The 14,687-nt window shown below is 38.1% G+C and overlaps 1 long non-coding RNA gene across 1 annotated transcript in view; it reads right to left on the bottom strand.

The window, feature by feature from the left end:
- The window catches only part of LOC132531649 (uncharacterized), a 279,219-nt gene that overhangs the window by 200,157 nt on the left and 64,375 nt on the right, over positions 1–14,687 (bottom strand). The gene's annotated exons all lie outside the window — the stretch shown is intronic.

Genomic DNA, 14,687 nt, shown 5'->3' with positions numbered 1-14,687 from the left:
TAAAGCTGTTGGGAAGACTTTTCCTCGGAGCAAGGGCAAAGGCATGAGACAAAAATAAGCATGCCTTACTATGCCAACAGACATGCTTCTCTGAAAGATTCTTACCCTTCCATCCCTAAATAACCTTCCAGTCTTGCTGTGACAAGCATGTGACAGGCCTAGGCAATCATTCTTCTATGATCAAACTCCAGGTCTCTATTAGGTCTTAGCCTAGATAAACTATTGACTCTTGTAATAGAATACAATCCTCTTTTTCTCCAAGGATTTTCTAAGAACTCACCCTCCCCAGGAACAGCAAAGAGCTAGGAACGGTGTCCATTTAAAAGCTCCTTTGCCAGGCCCCAAAGCCCCATGACAAGGAACTTTATGTGTAGAGATGGCCCTATTTATCTTTAGCCTGGGCCAAGTTGACAGGCCTGAGTCTGGTCCTAGCATTTTCCTAAAAAAGCCTAAATCATCCCTCTCTGATGCAGGTTACAGAATTAACAGAAGTGGCTTCCTTTGATTATATGGCAGTAGCTGCTGCAATCATTGAAAAGTAGTAAGCAAAAGATAAGAGGTAGGAGCAAGGTAGGAAGGGAATGATGGATTTGGGATTGATTCTCTAATGACCATGTCAAAGGAGACTGGAGGATGAATGGCCAGGTTACTCAGCATATTGAAGGCTGCTATTTATTGGTAGTTTAATAGTTCAGGGTGTTCAATAATGAATTCTATGGCTTAGGAACTTCAAGAAAACACACATCAAATTTTCAAGGTATTTTCCTTAGGATATTATTTTCCCCTTCTAGGATATTTTATCAGTTAGGATTCGGTTTTAGGAAAAGGGAAATATCTCTAGGTATTCTAAGAGTAAAGAGATTCAGTACAGAGAACTCAGTGTGCCTATGCTCCAACGTTGACATCCAGAACACCCCCAGAACTGGCCCAACAGGGAAACAGCTATCTGTGATTGCCAGAGAAGTGCAGAGGTTTTGCGTCATTGCACCAACTGCTGTTTCCAGCATCACACCGCCGAGGTCACAACCTGGATGTCCAGATGCTGCTGCCAGAACTGCTGACTTCAATGCCATGCCCCTTATGCTAGAGCAATGCCAGCAAAATGGATCCCTGCCTACCATTGCCTCTCCCTCCATTTAATTCAGTTCTGATTTCACAATTCCATGTGTGCATCTCATTGGTAGAACCTAAATTACATCCAAAATCTGGGCCACAGTGACATCTGAGAAATGATGGTTTTAGCTCTCCAACATGTGTACTATGGAAGGGAATACTACAAAGAGTTGGAATAGATGTGGAATGATCCAGGCTATCATATCTTCCACAGGTTTGTTCATCTGCTCTTCAAGAAGAAGAGTGTTTTTTAACTGGTCATCTTTTTTTTTTTAACAGCATGATCAGTAGATGTAATAACGCTTTGCTCTACTAACAAATTTATCTAAGAAATAATGTCTGCCCAAATCAGATACAGGTATCTCCCATGGAATGCATGTATTCCTCAAAACACCTATGTCAGTATATTTTTGTGGATTAAATACTACATTCTCATCGATTTATAGCCTTTTTTGAGATGACACTTTTTAATTGATATTCAAGTTTTAGTGGCCCTTATTTAAATTTTTGATTACCATCTTCAAGCAATTAGTGATTTGTTAGTAAACAATTTAAAACACTAGGCTGGGGTGGGGGTGGGTAAAAGGAAAACAGAAAATTGTAAAATAGCATACTACATACATTCTTTGAAATGTTTTCCACTTTTTTAAACCTAAGACACCCTGAAATTCACTCCAGATCAATGTATAGGAATCTTCCATATTCTTTTGTAAAGCTGTCGAATACTCCATGTTGCAAATGGTGTATTTGTCTTAGACAAATTTAGACATTCTTTGTAAACCAATCTGAAAATATTTTCCTTTTAACTGGTGAGGTTTAAACCAGTTAGAATTAATGATATAACTAAAATATTTAGTCTCTACCCCATATTATTTTGTATTGTATTTAATGTACTTCTGGCTAATATATTTTTAGGTATTCTATTCCCTTTGTCTTAAGCATTTATTTCTTGTATTTAGAAAATGTGATATTGTTGTTTTAATGGTGATATTTATACTAATACCTTTTGTCATGTTCCTAAGCCTGATTTCCCTTACTTAACCTTCGACTATAGCTTTAATTCTTCCTATTATCTGTATGGTAATTAATGAGCTTATTCTACTTTCCCCTTCCTGTCTCACTTATTGTCACCCTTTTTTTTTTAGTTGTGTTATTTCTATTTTATGAGAATATATAACATTCACATACTGCCCCCCTGCCTGCTTTGGTCTTAGATCTACAATTAAACATATTAAATACTCAACACCATGCCTTTGACTGAGCTATCCCCAATCATCTCTTGATTTAATGAAGCTTATCCTCTAGGAGGTTCCACAAGAAGGTTTCTAAGTTCAGTATTTCTTGAATTCTTCATGCTTAGAATTGTTTTTCTACAGCCTTGATACTTAAAGAATAACTTCAATGGACATCAAACCCTTAGTTTATGTTTTCTTTCCTTGAGTTTTGTGACAACGCTGTTTCACTGTTGCTTTATGCTGTGTTCCTGTCAAAATTCCAAAACTAGCCTGATTTCCTTTGTTTTGTAAATGACTTGGTCTTTTTGCCTATCTCAAGATTTTCCTTAAGTCTAAAAGTTTTACTAGGATATGTCTCAGAGGTAACATTTACTGTCAGTTTTCCAGGTACACAGTATGCCCTTCCAACATGTATATGTAAGTATATTTTTTAATTTCCACAATTGTTTTTATTGAATTAGTTTTAAATATTACTTCTTTCATTTTCTTTGTACTTCCTTGGAGAGCACGATCTCTTGTATATTGGACTCTCTTTGCCTATCTTCTATATCTAATCCTTTCTCATCCATTTACTTTTTAAATTTGGTTTTCCTACTCTTGGCTATTTCCATGCCTCCCCTTCACGTTTTTCAGTCCATCTACCTACTCTCCCTTGAGTAAGCTGTAATTTCATCTTCGTCTCTGAAATTATAAAAAAATTTTTCTCACCTGTTTCTCCTAAGTTTATTTGATCAACATGTGTCTCACATCTTCCACTTTTTTCTTTTCTGTTCTTTTTATGCTGTTGTTCTTCTCCATTCTAGGTTTTTGGATTTCTGATTCAAAGTGTTCTTTCATGTGTGAAAATACTTGTTTAATGATATTTAATGAATGGTGAAATGTATTTCAGTTGCCCCCTGCTTCATAGTTGTTTTCTAGAGGTGTGGGAGATGAGAAATGTTTTTACCGTGTGAAAAACTTTGATTTTTCACTTCTAATTTCCCTTTTAAAGTAGCTTTGTGTGGGTGTTACCTGACATTTTCTGTTCAATTTTAAATGTTTTGAATTTTCCTGAATCATAAATAACAGGTGTTTCTCCATGGGAAGAGACTGAGGTGAAGGTTTTAGGTGGATTAATGGTTCTTAGTAGGTACAGAAAAGCTGAGCTTCTTTAATAGGTGTACCTTTGGGGATGTCTGATATTTCTTGGGACTTAATCATACTCTTTTATGTAAGGCACTTAATTTTTATATCTTGCTTGTTCCCTTAATTCCCTTTACCAATCAGCCTTCAAAGAAAACCTCCTTCGTTCCAAACTGCATCCTGGTACCCCAGAACTGGTGCCTTCTCAAGTTGGTCGCTTCTGGTCTCATAAACTTTCAAGCCTCTTCCATTTCATTCCCCAGTAGCTGGCACTCTCCTACACCAGGGTTCACATTGATTCTCAGTATTTACACTGAGAGTGGGATCCTTTGTTCAGAGGGTGATTTCATCTGTGCTTCACTCCTGCTAATACCCTCTCCCCTCTCCTGTTCCTGTACAGTCTCTACTTGACTCTGTCCTGGATTGGGATCCAGAGTTGACTGATGGTTTTGGATATTTATTTTCCCACTTACAAGTTCAAGTAAGTTTGTAGTATTCTCTGTCTCTTAGTTATGCTATAGGTATGAATTAGGGTGTGTTTTTTCCTTCTTTTTGTTAATCTTAATATTTTCAGAAGATACAGGAGGAAGTTCAGATTTAGGTAGTTACCATAGTCCTATAGGAACCTCGAATTCCCATTTGATATTTTTAAAGCTATTTAAATGGCATCATTCTCTAAATATGTAGTCCTAATATGCAGAAAAGTCCATGTATTTTTGTCCACTAATTGGTATTCAGGAAACTTGGTAAACTGTTATTGTAATAATTAATATAGAGATTTTAGGAAGATTTTTTTAATACACACAATCACATCATCTGTGAATAATGACAACTTTGTATCTTCCTTTCCTTTCCAATCCTTTTATCTTTTGTATCTTTTCTTCTTGCTGCCTAAGGCTTTCAATAAACTGCTGAAGAGAACTTTTGATCAATGGCCTCTTTTCTTACACCTAGCAATGAAGAGAAAACTCTCAAAGTGTCACTGTTAAGTAGGATGTCTGTCCTTCATGTTTTTATCTAGGGTATTTTTAGTGTAATAGGATAGTGTGTAATTCTTAGTGAAATATATCCTCTTTTCCCAGAGATAATCATTAAAGCTCACAGCTAAGGATGAAAGATTCCAAGTACCACCAGCTGTTGGGGCTATCCACCTCCTGCAGGGCTCACTGAGCACAACTCTAACTATTGAAAGTGAGCAATATCAAGTCATGTGGTATAAATATAAAACAACTTTATTTTTGCCAATAATCGTAACCAACATACTGTCTTGAGTTCCCCTTTTCTCTGGGCAATGAATTTCATTACGACATATTAATCTCTTCTTCCAAAACTTTAACATGCACTAGTTGCAGTTCCATTTTCGTTTTTAAGACTCTATTCTGCTCATTAAAATACTTAATCTCACAATTAGAGAAAATTCTTTAAACACACAATAGGTGAGAATGTTCTTGCACCAACACTATTCCTAGTCTTTGGTTCCCGACCCTTTCATTTGGGTTATCGTTGATACTACTGGAGAAAGAAGGGAGAAGGGAAACAAATATTTTGCTATGTGCTGCCAATGGCAAGATTCCTCCCCTTTTCTTGTTTTGAGCACCCCCAAGTGCTTGCATCAAGCAGCATTCTTCTGGCACATAAGCATCCGCTCCTTACTGCAGCAGTCCCCAGAAAACCGGCAACCCCAATCCCACATACCCACCACAGCCCTCAACTCTGGAGCCTAATGGCATAGATAAGTCCATTCCCCCTAACTCTGGGGGCTTAGAACGTGAGGAACCACACCAGCATGCCAACTCTCTGATTCAGCTTTATCAGGACAGATGAGCAAGCTTAGCTGCTTGGCAGAGATCCTGCAGGACACTGGAGGTCATTTTCGCCTCTAGCAGACTTGCCCCAACTCTGTGATTCCTTTCCCTTGCCTTGAGAGACAGCAACCAGTTGGATACCCTTCTCATCTCCCACAGAAAGGAGAATGAAGGCGATACCTTCTCTACATGAAAAATCACTCTCTGCAAAAAGCATAACCAGCTCACTTCCAGCCTCTGTCTTACATGACTTCAAAGAGGCGAAGCCAGGTTGAGAGGGTCTACCTCTGATGAAAAGGCACTCCTTAGCCATCCCTGTAGGGAAGTGGACAGCCCAACAGCTGATGGGCACCCTAAACTTAAAATGTGGAGTAGGGAAACTCTTTTGTTCTCGCTGCAGGCTTTAGTTCTCAATTTCTGAAAAACAGATGCTCTTACTTGGCACCTCCTAACTTTACCATCTCAAGGCAGGTTTTTTTTAATCTTTAACTTAATGGACTCTGTCTCTGTCCCAGGCTTACTTCAAACCATGAAAATGATAGATGCCACTGACCTGATTTTTTTTTTTCATATCCACTTGACCATCTGACCAAAATCTGTAGTACAGAAAAACCATGTATCAAATATCTGTTAATGTTGAAACAAGCGAAACAAAAACCAGAGTTGTCACCATGAGGGCACGTTTATAAATAATGGCACCATGCCTGCTTCTCCATACGTAAGATGAAGCAGCTGAGCTGAAGCAGTCACTCAGCTATTTTAGGGCTGGCATACACAATCTGGAGAAAGTGAAAGCTGGTGGACCATCCACTTAAAGCAACCTCTAACATTCATATTTATTATGCTGTGACTTCATTCTAATTTATTAATACTTTATCAATGCAACCTAAGAGAGTGACAACAAAATTTATGAGAAGATACATCCCCTGAGGACAGGAACCAATTCTCTTTCTTTCTTCCTCCTTCTTTCCATCTTTTCTACCTTCCTTACTCCCTTTATTATTTATCATTTCTTCCTTTCTTCTTTTGTTTCTCTCTACTATCGTCAGTGTATGGCACAGGCCTACCTAGCCCATCATAAGTCCTCAGTACATGTTTGTCACACTAAACAAAAATGAAATGTTCTATTTTCTTTATTAGAAATAAATATGGTGCAGTAGGCACCGTGGACATTGAACTGTCCTCAACCTCCTAATAACTGTCTGGGAGGTTGCACCGAAATCTACAGCAGCCCCTTCCTAAAGTTATGCTATCTTTGTGCTGCTAATCTGGCTTCCTGACTGACAGACTGCTTCATTCTGCCACCACAATCTCTTATCAGTTCTATAGGCATATTGGAAGGAAATAAATCTGCCTCACAATACACAATGTCATATTTCTCCCTTTCCTACTTTTTCATCTTTCTTCTCTCACAGCCAAAGAATTGGGCCTCCAAAGTCCTCTCAGCCCCTGCAGTCCTCCAATTCTGTTACTTCCCCAGATGCAATTCCATTTCATAATCACATACCCCGTATCACATCTCTGTCTGGGGTTTACTGCAATCCTCTCTCTCCAATTTCCACACGCACATCATGAGCTCCTTACTGCTACCACTGTTGAACCTACAGCACTCCATCTATGGAGTTATTTTGTGGGTTTAGGGCATTGTGGATTTTGAAGGAAGTAGTACCCAAGGCACAAATTGGTCAAGAAGCAGAAAGTCTGTTGTAAACATAAGATCAATCATGTTTTTGAAAATTCTACATGAAGAATGACTCTCTGGTCCTTGAGGACGAACAAGAAACTGAGATCTAATTCTGCAGGAATTAGGAAAGAAAGTGACAGCCAAACAACAAATATACTCAATACCAGAGACAAAGCAAAAGGAGAGGAGGGACTGATTGGGACTGAAACCTAGAAACAAAAAAAAAATTTCTGAAGAAAATAGGAAGTGATTGAAAATAGAAGATTCTTGACCAACTGGGGTGTAGAATAGGACTGAATGAGAAACAACGGAAGATGAACAAGAGAATGGGGAGCGGGAAGGAGGCTCAGGAATTGAGACACAACACCTCAGTCTCCCAGGTGAGTCATAATGCAATGGCTTCTATCTAATGTCGCTGAGCTCTGCCATCTCATCCTCTCTGACTCGATAACACCCCCATATCAATTCCCCTCTTCCACCTGGAGACCCTCGGTTGCCATCCTGCCCTGGTCTGACTTTTGTTGTGGCCTTAGAAAACATCTTTGTAATGGCCAACTGGGATAATAGCTGCATTTTGTGGTCATGAAATTGATTCATCTCACTACTATTTATCAAATATGTGTACTCTGCTGACTGCATCCTGGACCATTCACAGGACCTAAGAAAATCAAAAGCAAAATAATAAAAAATAAAAATAAAGTTTTATACACATTAAAGCTCAATCTTTAAAAAATTAAAACTGGTGCTTAGAAAAGCTGAAAAGTGTTTGTACTTTGGTATTGATGTTCTGTGTGCCAAGCCTAATTTTTTTTCATGGAAATTCATGGTATAATTACAAACAACTGTCACTCGTCATTATGACAAAATAGCTTCCATTGATGGTTAGTTGCCATTGTGTTTCCTTAGTTCTAGCATTTTGAAAAAAGAAAGTAAAAAAAAAGGAAATGGCTAAAACTCCATAAAAGTAACATTTGGTTTTAAAGTTATAAAATTGTTGAGTCAAGATATTTTTAGTAAAATTAGTTCCATCAGTGTAAACCCAAATTCTGGCACATAAGCAGATGTGTGTGGCTATGCTCCAAATAATTGAAGAAAAGCTTATTTCCATACCTGAACAGCCAAGCTACTCATAACTCCCTACTTCTCTTTTCATTTTCATCTTGACCGAGGTTGAGGTTTGCACTTCAACTCTCGTTTATTATCTCATTTTTCTTATGAACTCCAAACAAGAAGTAAATTATTGCAAAAATACCTAATTTGAAATTTGATGAAATTGACTTGAGGATGTAGGTTTCTTTCTTAATATTAATAGGGTTCTTGAACTTTTTTTTAAGATGCCATGAAAAAACAGAAACCATTCACTGAGTTTACAAATCAGAAGCACAATGCATGATTTTTATCTTCAGAGAGCTTTAATATAGTTGGAAATACCAGACAAGCACATGTGATAAACCAGTTATATTGTTAACAATGAATTGTATGATAGAGTATGTGTACATTTTATATGTTCACAGAAATAAAGATAGTTAAGGTTTGTAGTAATGTTGGAAGCATTCATGTAGATATAGAACTTAAACTGAACCTCAAAAGTTGTAGAATTTGTTCTGGGTATGTAGAGCTAGGTATATCTTGTCTTTTACCAGAAAGGAAAAAAATTAGATTCCCTTGATGAGAGAAAGAAATAATATAGAGACGATTTGTGGCATTACTGAACAAAGCTAGGAGCCACAACAGTTGGGATACATTAGGATACTATTTTCTTCCCTCTATTTGATCTTCAGTGACTTAATCACAAAGGTTCTGTGAAACAACCTGCACAACCTCACTCTCCAATAGTTAAGAGAGAACTGGTGAGAAAGAAAGATTACCTATAAAGTTCTTAAAGAAAATGGTCTAATGTAGGGATACTGTGCCAGTCAAAACATTTCAGAAACCTCAAAAGATTACAGAGCTCTAATTCCCAAGAAGTTACCTTCATTTCCTCTGCAAATCTTGCCCTTAAATTTTCTGTACACCATGTTGTATAGTCATTCCAAAGAAATCTGCCTGATTTGGCCCAATTCTGAAAGAAAGCCCCCATCACTTCAGCTAAGTGGAAAACTGAAGCGATTATGAGGATAATTCAGTTGCGATCGTGAGGTGGTAAGTCACTCCAGGCAAGTCTGGGCAGTGACGGGAAAGAAGTAGGCGGAAGTGTTCACACTCTCCAAAGGAGAGAATCAAGCTGGTAGAACGTAATAAATTGCTTTCAGTAAACATTAGGGCCTTATTATCTTTTAATTGCATGCAGAAGGTATTTTTATTGTGTACTTAATCCTGTTGTAAGTGCCTACACCAGAGCTCCCAATCAAATCTTTATTCTCACATGCACAGAAGGAAGAGAAAAAGAAAACACAATCTGTCTTAGTTACTAATCAATATAAGAATGGTCTAACGAAGAACAAAACCCTTGGGAAACCTTTCTAGAAACAGCCTCAACACTTCTAAGAATTTCACATTAAGGCAATTCTTTGTAATTCTTCAGACAAATGTGAACTACCCAAAAGGGTGAAGGTGGGAGAGAGAGAGACAGACAAAGTTTAGGATAAAAGACGTTAAGGAAAGAAAAAGAGAGACCTGCGTGATTGAAAACATTCTCTAACCCCTTGCAAAAGTACATATTACCTTCCCTTCTATCCTAGAGGAGGTAGGCTGTCCCCCTCACCTGTGCCCTCACCTCATCCTACTCACCTCCTCAGGGCAGCATCCCATCAAATTCCTCCTCTCTCTCCCTTTTACTGGCCCTTTCCAATCAACATACAAATGGTGGCAAACAACTCTAAGCATTCATTTGCTTAATAAACTTGTTTATTGAAATAGGATACACACAGGGAAAAGAGCAAACATCATAAGAGAAGAATTTTCAGAGTAAATGCACCTCTGTAAACTCCATCCATATCAACAAGTAGAATGTTACCAGCACCCTAGAAACCTCTATTGTTCCCCCACCAGGGAATTCCCTCTCTCAAAGATAGCCACCCACGATCCTGACCTCTGACACCATTGGTTAATTTTGCCTATTTGACAGTTTTCTCTAAATTGAATTAATCCATATATTCTCTCGTGTCTGGCTTCTTGGACCAATATTATGTTTGTGAAAACTATCCATGTTATGTCATGCGTGTAGCTTTGCCCATTAATTCTCATTGCTGTATAGTATCCTACTGTAGGAATAATCTACAAATTCATCCACGGGTGATAGAGATTTAATTTGTTTCCAGTGTGGACCTTCTATTAGATACGAATTGTACAATAGGGCTACCATGAACATTCTTAGCTGAACATATGTACCCATTTTGGGGGTGTATACCTGGGAGTAGCATTTCTGTATCATAGAGTGTGCATATATTCAGCTTTAGTAGATACTGTCAGTTTTCCAAAGTAAACGGATCTAGTTACTCTCAGCAGCAATACAGGAGAGATCCAGTTGTCCCATATCCTCTCCAAAACTTGGTATTTTCAATTTTGTTGGTAGTGGTGGTTATTCTGGCACAGGTGTAAAGATATCTAATTGTGGTTTTAATTTACATTTACCTGATGAGTAATGACATTGACCAGGTTAACTGGCCATTCAGATAGGAAGGATCTGTTCAAGTGCTTGAGTAATGACATTGACAATGACATTGACAATGACATTACTCATGTCATGACATTGACATTGACAATGACAATGACATTACTCATGTCATGAGTAATGACACTGACATTGACAATGACCAGGTTAACTGGCCATTCAGATAGGAAGGATCTGTTCAAGTGCTTTGTCCATGTTTCTATTTGGGGTGCCTATTTCCTGTTTCTCTTTATGTATTGTGGATATGTTTCTCCTGATCTCTCTCTCTCTGTCCCTTTCATATATATATATATACGCATATATATACTTACATAATATAAATATATTTTATGTATAAATTCTTATATATTCTTATATAATTTATAATATATAAATACATTAATACATAATATATGCATAGCTAGTATATATTATACCTATATAAAAGATCTATGCTGTAACTTGTCTTTAAATACCCTAAATAATGTCCTTTGGTAAACAGAAGTGTTCCACTTTCACGGGGTCCAATTTATCACATTTTTCCTTCATGTTTAGTGGTTTTGTGTTCTGTTTAAGACCTTTTTTTACCTACTGTAATGTCAAGAAAATATTGCTCTGTTTTATTCTAGAAACTTTGGTTTAATTTAAGTGGCTTAAATCTCCCTCTGGCTATAATTCCCACTCCTTTCCTTCACAGTAACTTCACGAAATACTTGTCTATATTTCCCATCTTCTCTTCTTCAGAAATAATCTGGCTTCTGACTGCCCCTGCCCATCCTCATGACTCCAGTGAAGATATTTTCTCCGTGCTTAATCCATATCTCCCTAACTGCCAAAGGGAAATTTTTCCATTCCTGTCTTAGTCACTTGACTGTAGCATTTGATGCTGTTGACTAGGCCCTTCTTTTTAAAGTTTCTCCTTAAAAATTTCAGGATTCCATTTCATCCATATTTTACAACTACCTCAGTTCATTCCTTCTCAGTCTTCTTCATGGGCTCCTTCTCCTCTAATTATGTTTTAAACATAAAACTACAACATGCACGAAATTCTACTGTGTACCAGACACCATGCTAAATCCCGGAAATACGGTGGTGAGCAAAAACATATGGTTCCTGATGTCATGGAGCTTAGTATCTGGTGGCAGACACACACATTAATCAAATAATTACCATGATGAATATTTAATTACAAACCGGGATTGTGGCTCGGAAGGAAACAAAGGCTTATAGAAATGGCTCAGGAAACTGTGGCCTGTGGGCTAAATATGGCCCACTGACTGTATTTGTAAATAAAGTTATATTGAAATACAGGCATGTCTCTCCATTTACATATTGTGTATGGTTGCTTTCACACCAGAGCAACAGAGTTGAGTAGTTGTGATAGAGACCACATGGCATGTAAAGCCTAAAATACTTATTATCTGGTCTTTTTCAGAAAAACGTTTACCACTCCTAGTCTATAATAAGACACATAACCCCGACTGGGCATATGCTGGCCAGGAAAGGCCTTCTTTCCTAGGGCACTGGCTCTCGGGTCTCAGGAATAGCAGGTATTTACTAGGCAAAGAGAGAAGGGTAAAGCTCTAAACAGAGAAATGCCATATGTGAAGGTCCTATATGGAAAGGAACATGGCACATTACAAGGAGATGAGAGAAACATGAGGCTGGAGAGACAGCCGGGGACAAGATCAAGCAGCATCTTGTAATCCACATTAACAATGCTTGAGACTTTTTCTAATGGAATGTCATTAAGTACTTTTTAAGTAGAGCAGGGTAGGGAGGTTTTGGTCATGGCTGTTTTTCTCCATCTCCTGGCTCTGGCTTCTTTGGTGTTGGTTTTGTTCTCACGCTATTCAAGGCAGCCCCCGACAACTCCTAGATCAAGAACTCCTAGATCAACATCCTCCAGATTCAAGTCCAGAAGAAAAGAGAGATTCCTCCCACCACCACCAATAGTTCACATATGTCCTGTTTCTGCCTGTTTTCAGTCACATTCCCATCAATGAGCCAATGACTGAGGCCAGAGGAATGGAATTAGCCAACTGACTTATGCCTACTTACATGGCCACCGCTAGAGCTGATCACAGGATCAGCCTCAAGCATTTGCAATAAACGTTAGATAGATGTAGCAACCCAAAGGAAATACAGGGTACTTGTTCAAGGAGTAAGATGAATAAATGCTGCATGGCAAAACCAAAATATTCTCAACACAAGACACAAATGGGGATAATTTCTCCTCTCCCTGGGTGTGCTTTCTAAGAACATCTCATTCATACCTCTGTTTTCAACTACCACCTTTATAATAATCTATTTGTAAATATCTGTCTGTTTGTAGCCCTAAATGTTTTCCTGGTCTCCGGATCTGTTCATCCTGGTCTCCACTTGGATATGCTACAGGTTTAGTTTAATGAGAAAAAACAATTCATTATCTACCCATCAGACCTACTCCTCCTTCTGTGCTGTCTTGCCCAGATCAGAATCTAAAGAATTATTCTACAATCCATCCTGAATCTTATCAAACTGTCTAATCAGTCACCAAGTGATGACATATCTCCCTCACTCGCTATTTTAAATTCTTCAGATGATTCTTGCCACCTCCAGAATAAAATCCAACCATCCTACGAAGACAGTCAAGATGCTTCCCAATGGCCCTGCTACCCCCTGAAAAAACACTCTACTCCTCAGTCTTTCACTCCTCCGTCCTTTTGCCCATACTTTTCCCTCTTTCTAAACTGCCTGTTCTTCTTTCTTCCTTCTTCACGTGGCCAACTCTTGCTGGTTATTCAAGAATAAGCTTAATCCTCACTTTCCTTAGGAAACTTACAGAATCACTGTGAGTTATTCAAGAATAAGCTTAATCCTCACTTTCCTTAGGAAACTCACAGAATCACTGTGAGTCTAGTGCTCTTCCTCTGTGCCCTCATAATACCCATGGCGCCCCCATGTCTCAAAACCTATCACGCTGCCACAGTTTATTCCTCTGTCTCTCAGAGTCTGCAAGCTCTCTGGAGGATAGGGATGTGTCTTAGGGATGTGTCTTATCTTTCTATGACCTAGTAAGTGTTTCGCACATACTAAACACTCAATAAACACTGGTCGGAGAATTCTACTCAGGTCAACTGGGGAAAGAAATGACACTTTTTAAAGAGAATTTCATTGATGGAAATAAAAAATTAGACATGGAAACTATATGGTAGTGATAGGGCAAGTTAATCTAAGTCAACAGTTCCTTAACATTTTTTAAAATCCTTTTTTGACCCTCTCTTCACCCCTCACCTCTTTTCTAGCATACGGTGTACATTCCCAGAGATGCAGAGCACAACTTCATGCTAAAGGAGTGTCTACTCTGATTTCCATAAAATGCCTCATTTAGTGCCCTGTACCCCAAAGGCACCCATTATTTACTAATTAGTGATGACAATCTTCAGGCAGACATAGGATGCTAAAACTTATGGTAAGCACGCTCTAACATTTACTGTTGTAGTCATATAAGTAAATAACAGAAAGCAATTTATAGAACCACTCCCAGGTTTAAGAAAATTTCAATGGAGGTGGTTCCTGGAATTCCTTTGGTCTCAGGACTTTTAGGAGCTAATTTCCGCTCATAACAAACACTTTTTTCTTATATTTTTTATTTCTTTTTATTTATGTTTCTTCTACAATTTCAATACAATTTCCTTTAGAATATTATCTTTATTCAAGTATCGTATACCTTTATAAATTTAATTTTTCTAGTATGTACTAGGCATACTTTCCCCTGTAGATACAACGGAGAACAAAATCAACCCAAGCTCTGCTCTTATAGTGGTTATAGTCTAAGGGGAAAACAAAGTCATTACACAAATAATCACACACACACAAACTGAAAAACAGAACACTGTGACATGTTTTGAAAATGTTACCGATATCTACAGCAAGCATCTGAGTTAATACAGGATGTAACTGAAGGCTCCCTAAAGAAAAGATGCTGGGACCGGGATCTGAAAATGAAGGCAGTTTGATTAGCTGAAGGGAAATGAGACTGGGAGAAAGCAGGGAACATTTCAAGCAGGAAAATGTCACGTGCAAAGGCTTTGAGACAGGAAGGAGCATGGTATATTCAGAGGACTACATAAAAACAAAATTAATCCTAAATT

Source organism: Lagenorhynchus albirostris, chromosome 13, assembly GCF_949774975.1.
Source record: "Lagenorhynchus albirostris chromosome 13, mLagAlb1.1, whole genome shotgun sequence".
NCBI lineage: Eukaryota > Metazoa > Chordata > Mammalia > Artiodactyla > Delphinidae > Lagenorhynchus > Lagenorhynchus albirostris.
The sequence above is the reverse complement of the archived record's forward strand: the minus strand, read 5'-3'. Positions and strand labels throughout refer to the sequence as shown.